The 25,673-nt window shown below is 35.4% G+C and overlaps 1 protein-coding gene across 1 annotated transcript in view; it reads right to left on the minus strand.

Annotated features, from left to right (window-relative positions):
• The window catches only part of TENT5D (terminal nucleotidyltransferase 5D), a 102,038-nt gene extending 80,441 nt beyond the window's left edge, over positions 1-21,597 (minus strand). Inside the window, exons 1-3 of the mRNA XM_027608588.2 lie at positions 21,483-21,597; positions 16,174-16,253; positions 12,569-12,638 (exon numbers count right to left, since the gene is read on the minus strand). The gene's annotated coding sequence lies outside the window, so the exon portion shown is untranslated. The remainder of the gene's footprint in view (positions 1-12,568; positions 12,639-16,173; positions 16,254-21,482) is intronic.
• Between the last annotated feature and the right edge of the window lie 4,076 nt (positions 21,598-25,673).

Raw genomic sequence — 25,673 nt, forward strand, 5'->3', positions numbered from 1 at the left:
GTACAAGGTAATAGTCCTCAAGCTTTTTGAATAGAAAGACCGTTTTTTAATACCAAAGAGATGCCAAGAAACACACATGACAGTAGTTGTCAAGTTCAGTGCCACTGACTGAGCAACTACATAAAAAGAAAAAATAACTTTGATAAATTTGGGTACCACTTCCAAGTAGTTGTTTGGGGGATTTTATTAAACTACAGTCAATTCTTGTTGCAAATAAAAACATGGATCACCTGCAATGACTTAAAGCTCTTGATCCTTAAGGGAATTGCCACTCAAAAGTGTACAGCTTTGGCAAAGATATACATACAATGTAAATTAATTAACGATAATAAATATTTCTGAAGTACCTCCTAGGTGCCAGGCACTATGACAGGCCTCATAAAAGATAAAAGATAGAGTCTCTACCCTCAAAAAATTAATATAATGGAACATTAACCAAAAATTATAAATGCAATCTGTTAGTACAAAGAATTGTGCAAGGAGGTAGTGAGGTGGCCAAGAAAAGTTTCCTATGTATGACAGCTGAGCCAAGTCTTAAAGGAAGAATTGGAATTACTGGGATTTAAGAGAAGATGGAATTCCAACTGGAATGAAAGCCCAAAGCAAACCCAGAGAAGTGACAGATAGTATCATGTGGACTTAGAGACAAAGCTCTGAATTGGTGCTATAAAATAATAAATAAAGCAATTGTAGAATATAAAGCTAAAAAGATAGGAAGAGGACTAATTATAAAGGTCTTTATGTGACTGTGTTAAGAAGCTTGAATCTCACGCAGCAAGTAATGAAGAACCATTAAAGAGCTTTAAGCCAAAATGTGGCATAATCAGACTTCTGCTTTAGACAGAACTTTTATTTTATTTTTTATTTTTTTATTATGTTATGTTAGTGACCATACAGTACATCATTAGATTTTGGTGCAGTGTTCCATGATTCATTGTTTGCATATAACACCCAGTGCTCCATGCAATACGTGCCCCCCTTAATACCCATCACCGGGCTAACCCATCCCCCCACCCAGCTCCCCTCTAAAACCCTCAGTTTGTTTCCCAGAGTCCATAGTCTCTCAAGGTTCGTCTCCCCCTCTGATTTCCCAGCCTTCATTTTCCCCTTCCTTCTCCTAATGTCCTCCATGCTATTCCTTATGTTCCACAAATAAGTGAAACCATATGCTGTGCAGTAGATGAACTTGAAAGGGATAAGAAGAGATGTAAGGAAAATATTTGTTGAATAAAATGATGGAAGGGACGGATAATGCTGTAAATGTCCTTACAAGAGAAGGTGAGAGTTTAAACTATGATTGTAGTAATAGGAATAGAAAATAAGGAACAGTTCAATGAATATTTATATCAAGTCAGCAGGACCTAGTAACTGATTAAATGTAAAATATAAAGGAGAAGAAGTAAAAGATAAACCTTGTTTTGAATAACTGGGTAGAAAATGATGTCTCCAAATGAGACTGAAAATACTAAGCAACAAGGTCTTTTTTTTAAGATTTTATTTATTTATTTAGAGGGAAAGAGTATAAGTGGGGGGAGAGACAGAGGGAGAGGGAGAGAGAGAATCCCAAGTGGACACTGTGTTAAGCATTAAGCCCACTGCAGAGCTGGATCCCACAACCCCAAGATCATGACCTGAGCCGAAATCAAGAGTCAAACACTAAACCAACTGAGCCACCCAGGCGCCCCATGAAGAGGTCTTTCAAGGGGAAAAACTGAGGAGGTCAATTTTAAATATACTGAAGTGCCTCTGAGACAGAAATATCTAGCAAGAGTTGGATGATGGAATATAAGCTCAAATGAGAAATGTGGGCTTGTCAGATGTGTGAGTCACAGTCATACGAGTAATTGAAGATAAAGTATAAATTAGTTCACACAAGGGAAGAGTGCAAAATTAGAAAAAAAAAATGCTGGGTGACAGAATCCTTGGAACACCTACATTTAGAGAGTGGAAAGAAGAGGAGTCCGTGAAATGCATAGAGAAAGTACAGTTAAATATATACAAGGAGAACCAAAAAAAGTTAAAGAGTGCTATGAAGTAGAAAGTTTCAAGGAGAAAAATGCAATCAGGATTGTGAGATGAAGTTGTGTATTTAGCAAAATAAGACATTTTATAAATGTTCATCAGACTTAGACATTAGATAAATAACAATGATAAATAACAATAAGTAGTTTCTGTGGAGTGTAAGAGAAAGTCAAATTGCAGTGGGCCACAAATTCCTCTCTTTATTCAACAGTGATTAATTGAGTGCCCTTTATTTGCCAAGCATGATACTATATATTGGGAATAGAGTGGTAGACAAAATAGACATGGTTCCTTTCTTTATGTAGCTTTTACCATGTGGGTAGGTGCCTATCTCACCAATGCTCTGGAGAGTGGAGAAGAATAACTTTAATGGGAAATATTAAAAAATTAAGGAAATAATTTTCAACCATTTTCCTGGTTAGAGAAGAAATAAATTCTCAATTATGAGGAAGACAGAAGATTATATATTCACGCACACATACACACAGAGACCATGCCATAATCCTGAATTAGCTGAGCTCCAGGAAAACCTACAAATAACCTAGATTTTTTTGACTCTTTTTTTCTCCCATTTTAACAAATGATAAGAAGAAAGGGAATAGATTTAAAATGAAACTGTATTGGACAGCCAGTCTAGAAGATGGTGGAGTAGGAGGACCCTAGGCTTGCTTCATCCCACAAATACAACTAGATAACTATCAAATCATCCTAAATACCCCAGAAATTGACCTGAATACTGGCAGAAAAAACTCCACAACTAAAGGTAGAGAAGCGGTCACATCAAAGAAGGTAGGAAGTATGAAACAGTGGTTTGGGTGAGAAATTCATCTTGGCCACTGTGGTGGGGATAGAGCTGCAGTTGTGGAGAAGGGCCAGAGACAGACTAACACAAAGGGTGGAGAATGAATGCACATAGCAATTGGCTTGGAAATGGAGAGGAGCCAAATTTTGTGGCTTTTGGCAACCACCTGGGCGTAAAGCCTGGAGTTCTAAAAGTGAGCAGGCTTGGCTGGGATGGGGCTGGAGGGGTTTGTGCTGCTCCTGAAGAGAAGGCAGGCACACTACTCACAGATATACAGTATGGAAACAACAATCTTAAGAGTGCCTGGGGCACACAGTGGAGAGGTTATTTGCTCATTTCAGAGCATGTCCCAGAGAGGCAGCATTCATAGAGAGGGCCCTCTGGGAACAAAGGAAATGGCAGGCACCATTTCCCTACCCAGCCCCTCAGCATAAGCACAGGGCCACCTGTGGGAACCAGTGCAGCTCCAACACTGTGCGCACCCCTGACCCACACAATGCACTCTAGTGTAACTACCCTTCCTAGCCTCCTTTGCCTCAGTCCCAGTGTGGTAGGCCCCATGCCCCAGAGAATTTGCCCAAACCTTGCTCACACTGCATCTCCTGACTTGGGAGTTTTGCAGAGTCTCAGTTACAGTGGTGGTAGCAAAATTTTATTTCAAAGCAGATCAAAGCACACCTAATTAAAACACAACACATTCAGGCCAGAGACCAAACACTGCCCACAACAGGCAAAGAGAGCCTCTGCATACAACTGCCTTGAAGGATAAAGCAAACAGCAGAGCACATGAAGCACACATCAGAGACACTCCCAGAAGCACCAGAACCTAGGAAACAGGGAACAGTATGTGGCAGGGCAATACAGGACCTTTTAAAAAAATATTTTATTTGCTTATTTGACAGAGAGAGAGAGCGAGCGCACACACAAGCAGGTGGAGTGGCAGGCAGAGGGAGAGGGAGAAGCAGACTCCCTGCTGAACAGAGAGCCCAATGTGGTGCTCAATCCCAGGACCCTGGGATCATGACCTAAGCTAAAGGCAGATGGCCAACTGACTGAGCCATCCAGGCACCCCAGGACCTTTTCTCCATAAGGCTATTACCCTCAAAAATAGGAGACATAGCTGACTTTCCCATTGCATAGAAACAGAGACAGAGATTTAGACAAAATGAGAGGACAGAGAAAATAATCTCAAATGAAAGAACAGGACAAGACCACCACCAGAGATCTAAATGAAACAGAATGAGAAACACCCTTGATGGAATGAATAGCAGCTTGGAAGAAGCAGAGGAATGGATTAATGACCTAGAAAACAAAGTAATGAAAAGTAATCAAGCTAAACAAAAGAGAAAAAAAATAATTATACACAAAAAGAATGGACTCCATCAGACAAAATAACATTCATATTATAGGAGTCCCAGAAGAAGAAGAGAGAGAAAAGGAGGCAGAGAATTTATTTGAGGAAATAATCCCTGAAAACTTCACTAATCTGGGAAAGGAAACAGATATCCAGATCTAAGAGGTACGGAGAACTGACAACAAAATCAACAAAAGCAGATCCACACAAAGGCATACTGTAATTAAATTGACAAAATAAAGTGATAAAGAAAAATTTTAAAAACAGCATTCCAGAAGAAGACAGTAACATACAAGGGAAAAGCTATAAGGCTAGCAGAGGATTTTTAAGCAGAAACTTTCAAAGCCAAGAGGGAGTGGCGTGATACATTCAAAGTGCTAAATGAGAAAAATCTGCAGCCAGGAATACTCTATCCAGCAAAGCTATCATTCAGAATAGAGGGAGAGAAAAAGAGTTTCCCAGACAAATAAAAACTAATGGAGTTCATGAACACTAAACAAGCCCTGCAAAAAATACTAAAGGGGATTCTGTCCATGGAGAGGAGAGACCAAAAGTGACAGTAAGAAGATAGGAAACACAAAAGCAGTAAAAATGAATATTTCTGTAAAAAATCAGTTAAGGATGGGGCACATGGGTGACTCAGTTGGTTAAGTATCTGACTCTTGATTTCAGCTCAGGTCATGATCTCAGGGTTGTAAGATCAAGCTTTGCATCATGCTCTGCACTGGGCATGGAGCCTACTTATAATTCTCTCTCTCCCTCCCCGTCTGCCCCTCCCCCTGACCTTCTCTCTCTCTCCCCCCCTCTAAAAAAGTCAGTTGAGGAACCCACAAAATAATAGGATGTAAAATATGACAACATACATGTAAAACATGAGGAGGAGATAAGTAAAGAATGGGCTCAAAATTAAACAATCATGAACTTTATATAGACTTCTACATACAGAAGAGGTTATATACAAATCTAATGGTAAACACATATCAAAAACCACTAATAAATATGCAATGAATAAAGAGAGAGTATACCAAATATATCACTAAAGAAAATCAGCATCCATGAGAGAAAAAAAAACAAGATTAGAGAAAATCTTCAGAAACAACCACAAAACAAGTAATAAAATTACAATAAATACATATCTATCAATAATTACTTTGAATATAATTAAAAGACACAGGATGAGGGAACATAAACAAGACCCATAGATATGATGCCTACAAGAGGCTCATTTTAGACCTAAAGACACCTGCAGTTTGAAAATGAGGAAATGGAGGAACATGTATCATGTACATGGATTTCAAAAGAAAAAATGAGGGAGGAGAAATAATCCACACCACAGAAATACAATTATAAGAGAACATTATGAAAAACTATAGACCAACAATTAGGACAACTTAGAGAAATGGATAAATTGCTAGAAATATATAAACTACCAAAAGTAAAACAGGAGAAAATAGAAAAATTGATCAAACCAACAACCAGCAAAGACAATGAATGAGTAATCAAAAATTCCCAACAAACAAATGTTCAGGACCAGAAGGCTTCATTGGCAAATTCCAGGAAACATTTAATGAAGAGTTAATACCTATACTTCTCAAACTATTCCAGAAAATAGAAAAGGAATGAAAACTTCCAAACTCATTCTAGGAGACCAGCACTACCCTGACACCAAAACCAGATAAAGACATAAGTAAAAAAGAGAACTGCAGGCCAATATCCCTGATGAACTTAGATACAAAAAGCTTCAACAAAATAGTAGCCAACCAAATCCAACAATACATTATAAAAATCATTAACCACAATCAACTGGGATTTATTCCTAGGTTGCAAGTTTGGTTCAATAGTCACAAGTCAATCAATATAATAAAACACAGAAATAAGAGAAAGGATAAGAACCATATGATCATTTAATACATGCAGAAAAATCATTCAACAAAGTATAACATCTATTCATGATAAAAATTCTCAACACAATAGGGTTAGAGGGAACATAGCCCAATATAATAAAGGCCATATATGAAAAACCCGCAGCTAATATCATACTTTTAACTTTTCTTAACATACCATGAAAAACTATTAAACAGCACAAGTGAGACTTATGAAATAATCAGTGAACTCAATGTCTGCTTGAAGAGATTTCACATTAGCTATGACACAACATATTGCTATTATGAAACTAAGTATGGTGACAAGAGCCACAATTACTATTACAGTTATTCTACTGCTGCTCTTTTTTTTTAAGATTTTATTTATTTATTTGAGAGAGAGAATGAGAGAGAGAGAGAGAGAGAGCATGAGAGGGGGGAGGGTCAGAGGGAGAAGCAGACTCCCTGCTGAGCAGGGAGCCCGATGTGGGACTCAATCCTGGGACTCCAGGATCATGACCTGAGCCGAAGGCAGTCGCTTAACCAACTAAGCCACCCAGGAGCCCTATTCTACTGCTGCTCTTAATAAAACAATGACTCCTATCTTTTATTTAGTATTAGTTATGTTTCTTGTGGTCTTCTAAATACTGTTAACTATTTTGTCTCATTTAATCCATATAACTTGTCTCATTTAATTCATATAACAACTGTATGAAGAAGTATAGCTACATTTGTTTTATAGATAAAGAAATTAACTTGCCAAAAAGCACAGGTGGCACAGTCAGGATATAAAAACCAGGTCTAACTCTAAATCCTGTTTTAATTTTTTATTTTTAAAATTTTTATTAAATTCAATTTAATTAACATATACTGTATTATTAGTTTCAGAGGTAGAATTTAGTGATTCATCAGTTGCTTACAATACCCAGTGCTCATTACTTCAAGTGCCCTTTCTAAAACTACATTTTACTGCTTCCTAATTACTCTGGAAGCCTTTGTCTTAGACTGCTACCAATAAATATATAAAATATTATAAATCTTATTTCTTTCACAAATTTTTAAATAAAAATCAAGCCATGGAAATTTATGCAGTGGATTATTCCGATGTTTCTTACATAAAGTGGAAAACTCACTCTGTATCAGCCATATTTCCTTAATATTAAGAATATTACTAATTATATCATTAAAAAACAAACAAAAAAGTACGTTGATGGGGCACCTGGGTGGCTCAGTTTGTTAAGTGTCTACCTTCAGCTCAGGTCATGATCCCGGGGTCCTGGGATCAAGCCCCATATTGGGCTCTCCACTCAGCGGGGAGCCTGCTTCTCCCTCTCCTCCCCGCTCATGTTCTCTGTCACTATTTCCATCTCTTTTTCTCTCAAATAAATAAATAAAATCTTTTTTAAAAAGTACTTTGAAAACCTGGAAATATAATTCCTGGTAATCTTTTTCTGATCCTAAAAGTTTTTGAGTCATAAAATATATGGTACAATGTCTTGGTAAGACCAAATTTAAGTACCAGTATCTAAGTTCCAAACTCCCAGGTTCTCATAAAAGTAGACAAAGGAATATGTAGAAAGGAAACAAACAAACTCTGTGTCATCACTAGAAACTGTGGAGTGATATCTACCTACCAGAAAGAAATTTTGAGGGATTTCTGTTTAATATAGGCTAAGTGAAGCCAGGATGATACAAGACACCAAAGACTTCCTGATAAAGAAAAGTGGCATCAAGAAGTGAGAACCTGGGGTGCCTGAGTAGCTCAGTCAGTGAAGCATTTGCCTTCAGTTCAGGTCATGATCTCAGGGTCCCTGCATTGGCTTCCTTCTCAGTGGGGAGTCTGCTTCTCCCTCTGCCCCTCCCCCAGCTTGTGCTCTCTCTCTCTCTCTCTCTCTCTCTCTCTCTCTCTCTCTCAAAAAAAAAAAAAAAAGAAAAGAAAAAAAGACGTGAGGACCTTGCCATGGACTTCACACAGAGAATTTCCCATCTTGGAAAAAAAAGAAAAAAAAGCAACTTCTCTTGGAGATAGAACATGACTATGTATTTATATTTGCAAACAGAATCTCTGGAATGATATTTAAAAGTAACAAAAGAAATAGGTTACCTATTTGTGGATGAGGAAACAGAGAAGGTCGTGCAGTAAGGGGCAGGGATGGGAGGAAAACCTCAGCATTTTATTTTTTTTATTTATTTTTTTAAAGATTTTATTTATTTGACAGAGAGAGACACAGCAAGAGAGGGAACACAAGCAGGGGGAGTGGCAGAGAGAGAAGCAGGCTTCCCATGGAGCAGGGAGCCCAACGCGGGGCTCAATCCCAGGACCCTGGGATCACGACCTGAGCCGAAGGCAGATGCTTAACAACTGAGCCACCCAGGCGCCCCAACCTCAGTGTTTTAGATAGATAGACAAACAGATATATGGTATGCATGTTTAGACTTTGAGCCTATCCAAACTAAATAAAACAAAAATAAATAAACAAAAGTCTTTCTGTACTGAAATTTACCTGTGATCCATCTCTTCTAGATTTTGAAGCTTTTAGCCTTTAATACACTAATTCATGCTAAAAAAGAAAAAGTTGTTGTCTATAATGTATTGTTCCCTTTGGGGGATATTATAACAAGATTACATAAGAATCACTAATATTAGGGATTTCTGGTATATGAGAGGATAAGATTTACCAGGGTTAGCATCTTTTTAACAACAATGTTCAAATCATACTTTGTCTCATACAGGCAATATGCTATAATAAAAGCAAAATGACTGGATTTGCAAAAGAGGATATCTAGATTTTAATATTGACTCTAATACTGTGTGTAGGACTTGGAAAGTCACCTCACCACTTTGAACTTCAGTCTTCTCTGTGAAATAAAAGGGTTGGACTGGGTTATTAAGAACCTTAGCATCGGGGGCACCTGGGTGGCTCAGTTGGTTGGGTGACTGCCTTTGGCTTAGGTCATGATCCTGGAGTCCCGGGATCGAGTCCCACATCGGGCTCCCTGCTTGGCAGGGAGTCTGCTTCTCCCTCTGACTCTCCCCACTCTTGTGTTCTCTTGCTCTCTCATTCTCTCTCTCAAATAAATAAATAAAATCTTAAAAAAAAAGAACCTTAGCATCTCTAACTTTATATGATTCTATTCTACAGGGTCAGAAGGTCAGCTACATTAAGGACACTGCACAAAACTACTTGATTTGAAATTGTCTTCATTTTATTTTTCAGTTTTGTTTCAAAATGTAGAGTTATTAGTGAAGAGTTCCCCTGGTTCTTCTAATACACGTGCCTTTATCACAAATATCCAAAGAAGCTGAACTACTGCTCTGTAACCTCCCTGAACACAAACTATCAAATATGACACATCATTTCTCCCATATCATGTGCAACCAACAATCTGCATTCTTCCTGTAACTTCCACAGACTAAAAACTTCAGTTGAAATTTATTTCTTACTTTAAGAAAAAGAGTCATAATTTAATGAAACATATTTTATAGTTTATACCAAATTCAAAATTCATTTTGTTTATATGAAAATTCAGCTTTAAATCACATAGAGTTAACCAGTCTGAACAGAAACCAACACTATCAATTTCTAAAATTAATGATACAAATTATCAAAGTATTCTCCAAATCTACTTGAATCAAAATAACATTTCTTTTGGTTCAAATGCCTAAATTGGGATCTTTTTCACAGTTCTATTAGAACTGTGTGGTTATTGATCTCCCATCCGATAAGATAATATTAGTTTAAAATTTATTTAAAGGAACAAATAATAAAGAACATATCTTTCAATACTAAAATCTTTAATTTTATTTACAACTTATGAATCATCTCATTATTCATCTTCCCACTGAGTTATTTAGCAATAATAAGATCTTACTGTAGCATCATTGCTATTGTGTTATATTAAGTACAAAGTAAAAAAAAAATAATGGTGTCACTATAGGTAGTACAGTAAAACAGTAAAACCTGTACTTTTGTTTTTGCTTATGTGTAAGATAGTGTAATGATGCCATAAATATCAACCAATAAGCAAAGGATAACAGATTTCTCAGTCTCACTCACCTGGTTCTGGAACTTGTAAAACTATTTTAGTATCACACAGCTCTAAACTATCTTTTTAAAGATTGACATCTTTAGCTCTACTACTTAGGACAGAGTTAACTAGGAAAATGTTACTAAGACATTATCCTTGATATGCTTATTTGATTTGTAGCATTTTCAGTCAGTGAATATATGCCACGGAATAAACAAGAAATATATTACTTAACTATATAAGCACTAGAGTTTCATAGTCTCCCGGTTAGGATTTAAAGTGGGGTTGCTGACTATACCAACACAGGCACAGTCCTGGAATGTAAATAGGTATTAATCCTCACCCATGTGTCTTTGATTATGTCATTCTACCTATCTGGAATTACATTCCTTTCCCCTGTGACCTATCCTAATCTTTTAAGTCTGATGTCTTTCATGAAACCTTGAGCAATCTGGTCAACACCGGTATCTTCTATGTCAGGCCAGTGATGCAAAGTTAACACTTAGTGTTCTCTGATTGTTTAATACATGCTGGCTTGATTTCTACAACTTCCTCCAGGACACATTTATGTCTTACATTACTTTTTTATCCATAGATGTGGGAAAATAGAAGGTATCCCAAAATGTTCATTAATTAATTAGTTTCAACAAAAAATATCCCATATTATGATATTAGCACAAAGACATTAGGAAAACCTTCCTCCAAGAACAAAATCCCAAAGAGTAATTAAAACCACAAGTCTGCTTCACAAAGAAGAGGAAACTATAGGTTTAATAAAATCAGTATATTCTCTGTGACGTTTGTGATCTCAACTTGTCCTATGATTACATGCTTGAAGATAGTTCTTTGTCTTTTCCATTTTAAAGAAGGCCAATATTTAAAAGTTCTTACTACATCTCTTTCTATCACTAAAATGATTCATATACAGTTAAAAAATAATAAACCAGGACTTTTTTTCCTATAACACTTAACTACATGGTATTTTGACATGGTGTTCATTTTTAGCTATTCACAATGAAAATAATCTTTTGTGGTGGAGGTGGATATATTTATCTTGAAATGTATTCTAACTAGAAGGACACTTCAATATATGATATTTCATAACTATAAAATTATAGGACTGTCAATCAACTAACTTATAATTATACCATTCATAAAGATATCAGAGTCATAAAATCAGGAACAACTCTTCTAGCACCAAAATTAGTTAATTTTTTCATTATCAGACCAAAGACACCTGAGGTACATTTTCCACTGCTAATTCTGTTGGAAGCTGATTCATGCTCAGTTACTGAGGTATTAAAAGAATCTAATATGTTTAAATATAAATAATCTGTATTGAACAGGCAATTCTCAAATTCAGATATATTCACTTAGGGAGAAATTATTTTACCAGACATTTTTGCCTGCTGAAAATTAACTAAGAGTTTCTCTTCTCTTTTCAGCTAATTAATCTGTTCCAAATCTCTTACTACTCAAATATTTGCATTTATCTCCCAATCATGGAAATGTAACTAGATATTAAAGAAGCTGTCTGAATAAAAGAAATAGCTCTAATTTAAAAAGTAATAATAAAACTTCATCAACAATAAAAATGTACTAAGTTTCAACTATATGCAAGGAAATCAGTTGGTTCCAGGGGTCAGAAGTCCTATAAGGAATAAAATGACCTGGTCCTAAAGATGCTTATAAACTAATTGAAGAAATAAGGCATACAGCTAAAAAGATAATAACAATTTATATAGTAATCAAAGTTGTTTACCACAGTGATTATTATATGGTACAGAGTGTGACACTCTGATTATTTGACACCAAATTTCTAAATGATACCTTTTTAGAAGTTGATAGGCTTCTAGCAAATATTAACACGAGGTATTGGAACATTTATACACTCATGCACCCAGCGTGGCCCCTATTTGTATAATATAACACTATTAACTAAATATTCACCTTAATTTCACTGTATCCTATGAATTCCAGTAAACCTTTCTGAGTCTAAATATAGAAATTTACGTTGAGCTTGAGATTCCTTGGTTAAGCATGACTTTAAAAGTATCCAAAAAGGCTGGTACTAAGGATGAATATGAGAATTAGTAAGAAAAAAAAATAGGGAAAGTCTAATAAGAAAGGAGAAAGGAACACTAACAAAGTACTACTGGTGTAAGTGAAAATGAAGAAATATAAAAAGAATAATATAATGGAGAATATGCCTATCAAATATATGTCCATAATTTTTCTTTCCCTCCCTCTATCTAAAGTTGAATAACTGCTTATTAAAACCATACTTTATTTATTAATGTAACTGTCAAAGAGAATTTTCAAGATGATCCTTTCTACCCTGTTCATAAATACATCTTAAATGATGGGTTATCTGTAGGGTGAAACAAGAAATGAAAGGCTTCATTCATGTTGTATGATGTATGGTCTTTAGCAAGTTCCATAACCTTTCTTTTCCCCTCCAATTCATACATTTGTGCCTCTCTAAACTTTGTATCTTACCTCCAGTTGGGGAAACTTCAGTTAGATAGATGAGAAATGTTGGAGGATTTCTTTTTACAAAGAATTAAATCTGAAAAATAAAAGAAATAGGTTATTAACTTTTGTGTATTCTGGATCATTGCCCAAGTCTCATTAAGCTTCAGCTTAGGGCCTGACTTAGAAATAGGTCAACTGAATTTAGTTACCATAAAAATTCACTGTTTTGATTTCAGGGAACTGAGATATACAAGGTCTGGCATAATTTGTGAAATGAAATTTTAAGCCTTTTTTGTCCAAATATGGAATTTGAGACTTGTTGTGGTGAAAGTGGTTATCTCAATGAAAAGTTCTATGAAAAAATCTAATAAATACCATTTGACTAAGTTCCTCTCAAGAGTGCCCACAGGATTCTTGTTGTTCTACATTTTTTTCATAAATTCTTTTTTCCTTTACATTCTTGTCAGAATTTGCCTTTTAATTGACTGCCTCTTTTATTCTAGCTTTATGATGGATCAATTGATATATACTTCCCCTCTATATCTTCACATGCCTTACCCAATATCTATTTTAGGAAAGAATAATATACATGAAAATGTTAACTTTCAGTATACTTCAGCTACAACTCATCAACAATGGTCATTAAAATTGTGAGGTTCAGAGAAGAGGAAAGCATATGACAAACTTTCTAGGCCAGGGCTATGCTAATTAATCAAACAGGCAATGAACCTGAATACTCAAACTGTATACTTTTGCCTGGTACATTGATTTGTCCTGTAGATAGTCTTACCTTTTGACTGAATAAGAGCATAAAAAAGGTATTCTGGATTAGTCCATTCACCTCAGTATTATGTTTCTGATATCAGTTGTGTAGTTCTGAGCATATAGTAGACAATCAATATTTCATTGAACTGTTCTTGCATATCTGACTTCTAAACTATCCCAAATAAAAGCCATAAATTCTTCCATTAAATGCATGCAAATTTAACTCTTTTTGAATCTTTATTTTCAGTATACAAACCTTTTTTAACATATAAAATACTTTTTCATTTATCTTAATACAGCTATTTCTACCTATGTCCCAGTAATTCTACTTCCAGTATATACCTTAGAGAACTCTTGCAAATGTGTACAGTGTTACATAGTCACTGCAGCATTTCTTGTAATTGGAAAAGAATATGAAAGCAACCTATAAATATCCATGAAAAGGAAATGGATAATAAAATAAGCCATATTTATATGATAAATTATTACATACACAAATGTATAAACATCAACATGGGTAGGTGTCAAAAGTAATGCTGAGTAAAAGGTATGGAACCTAGGCATATATTAAGTATAATATTGATGTAAATGTAAAAACATGTAAAATATTGTATATTTTCCATGAATGCATATTTATGCGTGGAAAAGGATACACACATTACATCACGAAAGTAGTTGCTTCCAGGAGGGAGAGCAGAGAATAAGACTAGTGAGTGTGGTCAAAGGAGACTTCAAATTCACTATATTGTTTCATTTATTTTATTTTAAAGAGAATGGGAAACAAATGTGACAAAATACTGACTGTTGTCAGGGCACTGGGTAGTGCAGTCAGTTAAGCATTCAACTCTTGGCTTTGGCTCAGGGCCTGATCTCAGGTCGTGATCTTAGGGTCCTGAGATCCATTTGGCTCCATGCTCAGTGGGGAGTCTGTTTGTCCCTCTCCCTCTGCTCCTCCTCCTCCCCCTTATCACTCAGAAATAAATAGGGGCACCTGGGTGGCTCAGTCGGTTAAGTGTCTGCCTTCGTCTTGGGTCATGATCCCAGGGTCCTAGGATCGAGCCCCACATCGGGCTCCTTGCTTAGTGGGAAGTCTGCTTCTCCCTTTCCCACTCCCCCTGCTTGTGTTCCCTCTCTCTCTCTTTCTGTCAAAAAATAAATAAAATCTTTAAAAAATAAAATAAATAAATAAATAAATCTTTAAAAATATTGACTTTTGTCAGTTCTTGGAGGTGGAAACATGGATGTTTAATACATTATTTTTATACCTTCTGTATTTTAAAAATTTCTCATAAAAATAAATTTTCTTATAAAACTACAAAGAGACTCATGTAATACTGAGAGCACATACTATAAACTTGTTAAAAACAAACAAACAAAAGGAATACCTCCCTCTATCATTCAGTAGGCTGAGTCAGGAAGATCACCTACTCTTAGTTGCTTAAGATCCTAGGAACAAATTCATATTTACTCCACCCATACACTTCATGATTTCATTCTGATTCAATCAACCCATTCTTTCTATACAGAAGAATAGTAAATATTCTATTAATATTAAATAGTTTAGTCTGATCAAAGCCCTTCTGGCACTTTTTGTAACTTCCTCTCTGGCCCCTCTCTTGACATTAATTCTTTCTCAAGAAGTGGTGAACAGAAATGTCACAATTTTTCCAAGGACTAAGGTACCATGCTTTTATATCAGTATGATTTTCTCTTTTGTTTCAAATACCTTTCTTGATGTTTACCTCTTTGTTAAGGGTTTTTTGGCTGCAGAAGACATTACTAAGCTATCATTTCTGAGAGCCTCTAAGTATTCTAACATTCAGGATAATCTCATTTAATCTTCACAATAAACCTAGGAAATAAATATTATTTCCTCTGTTTCTGTAAATGAGGAAATTGAAACACAAAGAGATTAAATAATTTGTCCTAGATAATGACATACTAAATATAGGAACCAGAAATTCAAACCTAGCTCTGAATAAGTCTAAATGTTCTGCTCTTTCCAATGCCTCCAAAGTGAAAATTTTTACAGTGACTTCAAAACCCCTTTCCTGGATCCAATTTTACCAATTTCAGTAAAACAGTTCAAAATCTAGACATGTTACTGCTGTATTACATTTGCTATGGTTATCCTTAAAAAAAGAATAAGCTGAAAGATGAAAGACGTTTTTTTTTTTTTTTTTTTTTTAATGTTTTGCTCTTAATGTTGTTGTGCATCTGTTGACTTAACATAAAGGCAGCAACAGATGACTGTAGAGCTAGAGTAGTGGTTCTAAACTGGAAGTGATTTTATCCTCCAGAGGATATTTGGCAATCTCTAGAGACATTTTTGGTTATCACAACTTTGGAGGAGGTAAGAAGCTACTGGTATCTAGAGGGTAGAGGCCAAGGATGGTGCTAAATGTCCTACAATGTACAGGAGAGCCCTCCAAAACAAATAATTGACCAGCCCAAAATGTCTATAGTGTTCGTTGAAAAACCCTGACACAGAGGGAAGAATTGTGGACCACACTATAGCTGATTTGGGGAAAAAATAATATTCGAAAATAATAGAATGTATGTTAACTATACTGCAATTAAAATAAAAAACTTTAAAAAATAGAACGTGTGTACTAAATTATAGAGAACTCAAAGAATTTACAAAGCATTCTAACTCTGTTCTAACCAATTACCAGATAAATTTCTAAAACCATGAGAATGACTTTGACAGAATTTTGACTTGAGATTCCATAATCATTCCATGGTAAGAAAGTAACAGTAAATAAAAGCAGTATCTAGAACTAAGTGTGTAGGTGCTGTGGTCAGGAAAATGGGATACAGGAGTACAGAGTAGTAGACTTTTAAGAGAGTGTTTTGTTTTTTACCTTGCCTTCACCTGTCCTTCTGATGAAAGTCTCTTATTTTTTTCTTTTTCTTCTCTTAAAGAGTTTTCTTCAAACAGCTCCTAGATGGTAAAATAATAGAGATAAGGAAAAGTTTTATTAAAAGTGAGTTTCTCTATGAGAACCTACACCTATATTAAAGAATTTCTGAATCACACAACTCTCAAAAGTAACTTGGAATCATCCCAAATTGGGAAATTATCTCTAATAATAGCAAATACTTTATTCTTTCTCACCATTTCACCCTTTAAGAATCAATCAACTCATCTAATGACAAGATATAATTGCACTGATTATTCAAGTTTTTAAAAGGTTTCCTGGCAAAGGCAAATTTTAAAGCCTTGAGTGCTCTGTTAAAAATCAAAGCTTCCTAGAGAAATTATCTTTCTGACAACTATGTATTACAATCACCAAATATCACCATTTATTATTAAAATAACAATGAAATCTTAGGAATGACCACTTATAAAAATGATAAATATGTGGATTTATTTTTCCTATCGCAGACCTTTCTTTTCTATTCAGTTGAACCTTAGACTCAGTTACTGCAGCCACTCAAACCCATTCTTCTTGTCTTCAAACTTCTGTTCCTACATCATCTTCTATTTGCCTCAGCTAATAGAGTTTTACCTCTTCTGTAGCTCTAGTCTTTCTCTTGTCACTTGAAGAGTGCTAGTCTAGGAAATTCTGCAAATCAAAACCAACAGAAAAATAAAACCAGCTAGGTGTTTGTTGCCTGCCTAGGGAAAAACTTTTCCCATTATGAACAAGAAAGACCCTACGAAAAAGCAAAACAGAGGATCATAGGGGAAGGGAGGGAAAAATAAAATAAGATGAAATCTGAGAAGGAGACAAACCATAAGAGACTCTTAACTATAGGAAACAAACTGAGGGTTGCTGGAAGGGAGGTGGGTTGGGGAATGGGGTAACTGGGTGATGGGCATTAAGTAGGGCACTTGATGTAATGAGCACTGGGTGTTATATGCAACAGATGAATAACTGAACTCTACATCTGAAACTAATGATACACTATATGTTAACTAATTGAATTTAAATAAAATAAGGTAAAAAAAAAGAAAAACCCTAAGACATGGATGGAGCTAGAGAGTATTATACCAAGTGAAATAAGTCAGGCAGAGAAAGACAAATACCATAAGATTTCATTCATATGTGGAATTTAAGAAACAAACAAAAAAAATGATCATGGGGAGAAAAAAGAGAGAGGCAAACCAAGAAATGTACTCTTAACTACAGAGAAAAAAACTGATGGTTATCAGAGGGGAGGTAGGGGGATGGGTTAAATAGGTGATGGGGATTAGGGAGTGCACTTGTGATGAGCACCAGGTATTGTATGTAAGTGTTGAATCACTAAATTGTACACCCAAAACTGATATTACACTGTATGTTAACAGGAACTTAAATAAAAAACTTAAAGAAAAGAAAGACCCTTAGTTTCTACCTCTCTATGATTTTTAGAAAACTGAATTTTCTTAAAGAAACCAGAGAGACTGCTGACCAGGTGGAATAACTGTTCATTTTACTCCTATACCAAATGGGCACCTAAACTATAGAAAGCTGGAAGCAGAAGTGATCTAATGAGTCCTCCTTGCCAATCTGCTACATGCATTCAAAAGTACTAGATTAGAAATCAAGGAGACCTGAATTGAATACAGACTCCATTTACTCAAAACTTGCTTGGGCAGGGGCTCCTGCCTGGCTCAGTTGGTGGAGCATTTCACTCATGATCTTTGAGTTCAAGCCCCACTTGGGTGTAGATCTGACTTAAAATAAAACTTGCTTGGGCAAATCATATGATCTCTCTGAGCTTCCCCCCCTTTTTTCTTTTAACTGGTAAAAAGAGGGTCATAATGCCTACTCAGCTTGCCTCAGACTACTTTAAGTATCAAATGAAATGATGTATAAGATTTTGTAAACTATGGGGCGCCTGGGTGGCTCCGTTGGTTAAGCAACTGCCTTTGGCTCAGGTCATGATCCTGGAGTCCCAGGATCAAGTCCCGCATGGGGCTCCCTGCTCGGCGAGGGGCCTGCTTTTCCCTCTAACCCTCCCCAGTCTCATGTACTCTCTCTCTCTCTCTCATTCTCACTCTCTCAAAACAAATAAATAAATAAATCTTTAAAAAAAAGGTTTTGTAAACTATGAGGTTCATCCAAATTGAGCTAATAGGCATTACAGAATATATATTACTCTATATTAAATGTTCATTTCAGTTACACAAACAGAGGCAAAATATAGACTTCTGGGACCCATTCCATTTTTATTCTATCAGAATCTAGAGAGATGAGTCCCAGCCATTGGTATTTTGAACAAGAAACCAAAATTTGAGAAATATTACATATACTATACCATTCTCATTTCTGGTCTACTTTCTTTTTACTTCAATGAATGTTTAACTGTATGTACTATTTAATTTTCTGATCATCTTGAAATCATTTGGTAACATATAACAAAAATGCTGTGTTATCACAAAACAATGAAATGAAATTTTTTAAAATATTAAATAATTTAGATTTTAACTGAAATGTTTTAATAAATATTTTTAACTTTAAAAAGCAAAGCTTATTCTTTTTAACACAGTAGATTGTAAAATATTTAGAGAACTAAGAATGATTAACCATGAAAATAACTCAATTTACTGAAGGAATTATAATTTACCACATTAGCTTTATTTGAATAATGTCAAATTTTAATATCTTCAATAGATGTTGACTTAAGATACTGTATTGGTTCTTTAAATCTCAATTACCCTGTTGCAAATTCACAGATATTTTAAAACACATCTTTCTAAGTATCCATAACTGAAATTTTCCATATCTGAGTTTATCAACTGATAAACTGATGCTGCTTCAGTTAAACCTTCATATTTAGAGTTAACTAAGTTCCAAAAGAACAATTTTGGAAGTCCTATACTTGTCATTTTTATCATTATAGCTCTGTTCAAAGGGTGAAAGGAGAAAAAGGTAGTTGCCTATTTAGGTGAGTCAGGGTTAAAGGTATTATTAAATCTAGAAGAGTGGAAGAAACAAAGCCAAGATCTAAGATAACCCAAAACAATAAGAAATATAAATACAATAAACAATAAATGAATAATAGTTCCTAGGGTGAGAGAGTAAAATTATGTTAAAGATTACATCTGGCTTTAAAAAGGTTAACTTTAATCATCACTTTAATAAAATAAACATTTCAAGATTTCATCCTAATATGTTTAGGAGACTTAAGTTATTGATCTTAAGTGTTTAGAATATGTGCTAATATAACACTAATATATCCTTAGAGGCTATATTAACCTGGAAACAACACAAATATCGATTAGGACAATGGATGAAAAATTACAAAATGTTCATACAGTGGAATACAGCAGTTAAAATGAATCAACTATGGTTACAAGCAATAATGCAGACAAGGAACATTATGAGTTACAAAAGCAAATCAATGAAGAAAAAGCACTATGATTTACACAGAGTTTAGAAATATGCAACAGTGAATAACATATTGTTTAGGGATGCAAATACTATGATAAAACTATAAAGAAAAACAGGGAAATTATACATAAATTTGAGACAGCAGTTGCCTCTAAAGAGGGAAGGAAAGAAATGTGATTAGGGAAGGGGTAAACAAGGGAATTTAAAAGGAATGGTAGTTTTCTTAAATTGGGTCACAGGTGTTTGTTCTATCGCTTTTTATTCTGTACTCACGTTTTACAAATATTTTATAGGTATTCAATATTTAATAAAAACAATTAAAATTTGACGTCTTCCCTTTCCATACTTTCTTTGTAATAAAAATTAATGATTTTAAGACATTTCAATTCCTTGCTTCAATAGCAATAACAATATACATATACTTTAAATATTTCTATTACTGGGCTTAAGATCAAAAATAAATTCTAAATCTAACTTTAAGACATAAGATGTCCAAGAAAAAAGATGAGGGCAATTTTTGGAGTCAAAATTAGTTCACAACTCATAAAAATAAAAACAATATCTGAATCTTCTAATTGGTTCGTCAAACATACAGGTTATGCATTTTTTTTTTTTACCTAACATGGACAATAACAAACTTCCTAACTGAACAAATATCTTTAGATCTTAATTCTACTAAAAACCCTATTCTATCCTAAAGATCCCCCTTTTAAGAAGTTCAACAACATGCAAAACACTTTAAAACCACTTTTTAAAAAAGGCTTACTTTATAGGTTACATACATATAACTAAAAATAACAAAAACATGGAAATTCATAAGCTTTAGTGGATTGTTCTAGTCTACATGTGGACTTATTGGAAGCACTGTGTTAATACATATTAAGCATCTAGGGAAGAACTTTTAAAAAATATTTTTCACTTTCATACCCAGAAAAAAAGTTCTCAAACAGTAAAATACAATTGTTTATCTAGCATAGAAACTGATGAAACAATGATGAAATCTGCCAAGATTTTTGTCTCTATAAAGGTAAATCTTGCATCTGAAACATATATAGACAGAGCAAGATCAAAAAATAAATACAATCTTTATAGTTTCATTTACGTAAGTGGTTTCCAGATCGTACGCTCCCTAAAACTTTAGGGAAAAAAAAAAAGGTTTTCCGATATCAAGGGTTTAAAATTAGTTAACAGTCTGAAGCCTACCAATCTTCATTAACACAAAAGTGTAAAACAGTACCTTTTGGAACCATTTTGGTGCAACGGGAAACAATCCTAAAGATAAAAAGGCCACTACATATTCATTATCCCCCCCACGTATCGAAATTTTAAAGATGAGAAAATATTTAAATCCAAACTTATAAAATTCCTCAGTAAGAGAATAATTATTCTAGCTAATTTTTCCCAAAGCATCTCTTGGAATTTCCAAGAATTTTGACTTAAAATGCAGTGATACCGTCAAAGATCCCCTTTCTTCCCACAAATCTAGAGATGGCGTCTAATAAATTACCTTGGATATTTTAATGTCACATATAAAATTCCAGCCACTAATGTTTCCATTAAGCCCCCGTCAATTATAATTTGGAGAGATTTCATAGTAATATTCGTATTTTACCCATCTGTGAAAAATAAGAATAATTTATTACGAGTTTATATTTTACAGCAACTTCACCTCTTAAACCTGAGCTTTTTTTTTTTTTGTCTTCCCCTTCTAACTTAAAATTTTAAGGATCATGACCTTTTTTAAAACTTTAACTGAACCTCGCAACTCAAAATTCCCAACCCCGCTTATCCCATAGGTCCTCATTTCATAGGGTTATACACATTTTTAAAATACTGTAGAAACCCTATACCTTTTCCTTCATCCGTAAGACTTAAACTCTTGAGAGCAGAAGTGAGGGGCCAAGGATACTGTGAAATCTGAGGAAAGAGTTGGGACGGAAAGTTAAGTAGAGTTCGGAGTTCGACAAAAGAAAGAACTAGACGGTTAGCTGGGTGACGAAAACCGTTAGGCGTTGGTTTAAGGACACGAGGGGTAGGGGCATAACCCCTTGCACCCGCCAACGCCCCCAAGCGACTGCTGCCCACCTTAACAGCCTCTCTGACCCGCAGCCATTTTGGCGTTACACCAGCCCCGCCCCCTTGGTCGTAGGCGGCTCCACCCCCGGCAGGCTGTGCGCGGAAACAGGAACTGGGATTGTAAACCTAGGAGCTAGGCTGGCGGCGGGTCGGAAATAGAGCGGTACTCTGAGCGCTCTCCTATCAAATTCGTGCCACTGCTCTGGGCTGTCGCCTCACCAAAATTGTTGTGGGACAGTGTCGAATATGGTGAGTATCCTTTCAGGTCTGAAAAGCTGCTGTTGGGGTTTAGGGAAGGGGAGAAGTGCTGGGGCCTTGGGAGGCTCCTGTTGGTCACCTTTTAGGTCTAGTTGTGGAAGGATGAGGGCACTGATACCGCTTGGTAGGCGCCTGTAACTTGTTTGTTGTTCCTGTGTTTCTTCGTAGCTGCCGCTGTCCGGGAAGCTGGACTGCTTTGGCGAGAGTCGGAGGAGTTGGGGGACTAGTTTGAGATGATTCTTGAGCGTGAACCCTTCCTCATTCAGGGCTCCTGTCATTTGTCCTTACAGTTAGTTTATCGCCTTCTTAGAAATTGAGGGGGAGTTGTATGGATAAAGGCAGCAGGAGTTGTGGAACTTAGTTTTTCTGGATGTAGGTGACTGGTAATGAGGTGAAGTCTTTAATACTTTATTACCCTGCAAACTAAATTGAGTGCTTGCTTGTTAATCTGATTTAGCACATGAGGAAACTCATAGTTCGCTGAAGCTGGCAAAACTCATCAGTTGCACCTGTGTTCCCACTTAAGCACTAAGGTCAGGGTTAGGAGCCAAGCTGTGTGACTCCCTGAATGGGAGAATGAAATCATTTTTCACTACTAAAATACCGTCACAAGATTTCCATTTCTCTGTAATTCCTCCTTCTTCCAGGAGTTGGCATTCTAGAAAATAGAGTAGCTTGGTATTTTGCCACTGAATGAAACTTGGCCAAATGACAAAATGTGGGTAACAGTTATTGTTTGATAGCTCGTGTTAAAGCTCTTTTGTCTTCATTAGTTTATAAATCTGAAAAATAGAAGGATTTCTTGTGGGAGGATTAAATTATATAAGCCATACTTAGACTATTTATATAGAATCATTTTCTATTCTGTGCTGAACTGACCAAGATAAACCAAGAATAAAATGAACCCTTGCGGAGGTGCAGAAATAGGTCATTTCATGAACAGAGTAAATGACTAAAAGGTCCAGTTATCACTGCAGTTCAAAGGATATAATTTATGGAAATGTAGTTGTGTTAGATGATGTTTTTTTTAAAAGCAATTGGACTATGAGTCAGAAGATGAATCTCTAATCCCAGTTCTTCCTCTTAAGAAATGAGTTAGGGCAAGTCATATAGCCTCTGTCAGGAAACCTTCATTCATTTATAAACATACTAACTGACGTGCCAACCTTATACAGATATTGTAAAGAGAAAATGAAATGGAAGGGCTTGTTAAATTGCAAAGTTTTGAACATACTGTTAAATATTATGAAATAGAGTACAAATTGCTATCTCTTTCCCTAGAACTTTTGGAAGGATTTGAGATAATAGCTCTAAAATTGCTTTTGTTTCCTACTAATAATATGTTATTTTTGCTCTACCTAAGCCTACCCTATGTGATTTACAATAACAAGATAGTTACTAATTTACTGAAAAGCATGTATGCCTGACTATAATTAAAATCAATAGTACTGTTATCAATAGTTTAACACTTAAAATGAAATATTAACTATCGTTCTATCAAAAGAAGTGTAGAATCCAGATTTTTTTCCTTGGAGTATAGAGAAAGAAAATGACCTGGACTCAGACCTTTCTTCCATAAATAAATAACATAAGTTGAAACTTGAGTAACACTTGTCCAAAATGCAAAAGTATCATTGTTACAGTATATAAGACGAAGTGTGCTAACAGTTGAATTAATATGGTAATTGTGACTTCTGTCTTCTGTTAAACACACTGAATTTATTGTGGTGGATTAGATTAAATTTTACTTTAAAAAACTCAATGGAATGGCCAAATTTATTTGTTGTAAGATGTTTTACAAGTTTAGAACTAAGCAATATGTGTGCAATATTAATACAGTGAATTTCAGTAGTGTTTGGTTAACTTGCAGGAATGAAACAATAGAAATTATTAAGGGACACTTCCCTACGCCAAGCTCCTTTTTTTGTCCTTCCTTTTCTATGTTCCTACCCCTCTTCTGGCATTTTTTTTTTTTTTTTTTGGATTTGGCTCAAGCATGCTTCATACCCAGGAAGCTTTTCATGTCATCTTAATCTCCTAACCCTCTATCCCCAACAAACCTAGAAATCTGAGAGTACCAATTCCTACGCTGTGCTCATTTCCCCATCTGTCCCCCCGCCCCCAGTTTAGCTTTTTAACTCTATTGTAATTATAGGTTTACTTATCTATTTCTTACATTAGACTGTGAGTTCCTTGAGGATCAGATCCTTATATTTCATCTTTGAATCTTCATTTCCTTTCAGAGCATTTGCCCCATAATGGACACAAAATGGGTAAATGACCTTCTGTTAGGAATTAATTATTAACATATATTGAGTCTCTACTGTGTGCTGAGGAATGCACCCATGCTTTTGATAAAGAAGGTTATAAGACCCATTCTGAACCTTGAGCACCTTTTGATCTGAGTCAGGATACATGGGTGGGGATAAATATCAATACAAGGTAGCACATACTAAATGAGGTGAATGCCTGAACTGATTCTTGATCACATGTGTGGATTTACTAAACTTGAAATCGTATGTAAGATTTTTATGTTAGTATGTGCCTTTACCTGGGGAAAATATATGCAGCTGATATCTGTTTTTCCAAGTGATTCTAACCTGAAAAAGGTTGATAAGTAATGAAGTAGATAATAGATAGTGTAGATATTCTGAGAGTAGAGGAAAGGATGTTGTAAACCGGACTGGTATCATTGTCTCCTTGCCCAGACAGATGAGACTGTGTTATAGGCAAAGATTGCCAGCTACCTTAAAAATGTCTTTGCCATTATGAATGGCTTTATATCCTAAAGCAGAACTAATTACATATCAGAGTCTCTAAAGTTTTTATACTATTGATGAATGTATTGTGATTTTTTTTGGACTAAATATTAATCTCAGATGTGCTTTTTAAATATTGTTATCTATCATTTGTCTTATAAATTATGGCCTGGCTAGCTAGTAGAATGTAGGGTCTTATAAGAAGTATTGAAGGGGGGGGGGATATCGGAGGGGGAGACAAACCATGAGAGACTATGGACTCTGAGAAACAAACTGAGGGTTCTAGTGGGGAGGGGGATGGGGGATGGGTTAGCCTGGTGATGGGTATTAAAGAGGGCACGTTCTGCGTGGAGCACTGGGTGTTAAACACAAACAATGAATCATGGAACACTACATCAAAAACTAATGATGTAATGTATGGTGATTAACATAACATAAAATAAAATTTAAAAAAAGAAGTATGGCATGTAAGGATTATTTATGGCTCATCATTTGAGGCTATTTAAGGACCAATTCTGAGTAATTCACTCTGAAAGCTAAAATACGAAGAGGGAAATATGAATTGTGCTGTATTTGAGCTCCTTCTTGTTTTATTCAACGATTACTGCTCAATTATCTATCTCTAGACTTCAGTCTTTGCATCTGTAAAATGAGGGAAGTTGACATGATTTCTAGGGTTCTTTTCCATTCTGATGCTCTCCCTGTATTTCTGTGATCCCAAACTCTACCTACCAGAAATACACAAAGGATGATCAAGATGCTGAGAGATGAAAAAAAAAGGAAGATTGGATCCATAATGCCACTTCTTCTCATCAAATGTATGAATAAAAAATCTATGACATTGGTATCACTGCTTTATTCCGGGACAGGCAGGTGCTAGTGGAACTTTTTTAAAAGATTTTATTTATTTGACAGAGAGCAAGAGAGCATGAGCAGGGGGAGTGGTAG

This window comes from Zalophus californianus, chromosome X (assembly GCF_009762305.2).
Source record: "Zalophus californianus isolate mZalCal1 chromosome X, mZalCal1.pri.v2, whole genome shotgun sequence".
Classification (NCBI taxonomy): domain Eukaryota; kingdom Metazoa; phylum Chordata; class Mammalia; order Carnivora; family Otariidae; genus Zalophus; species Zalophus californianus.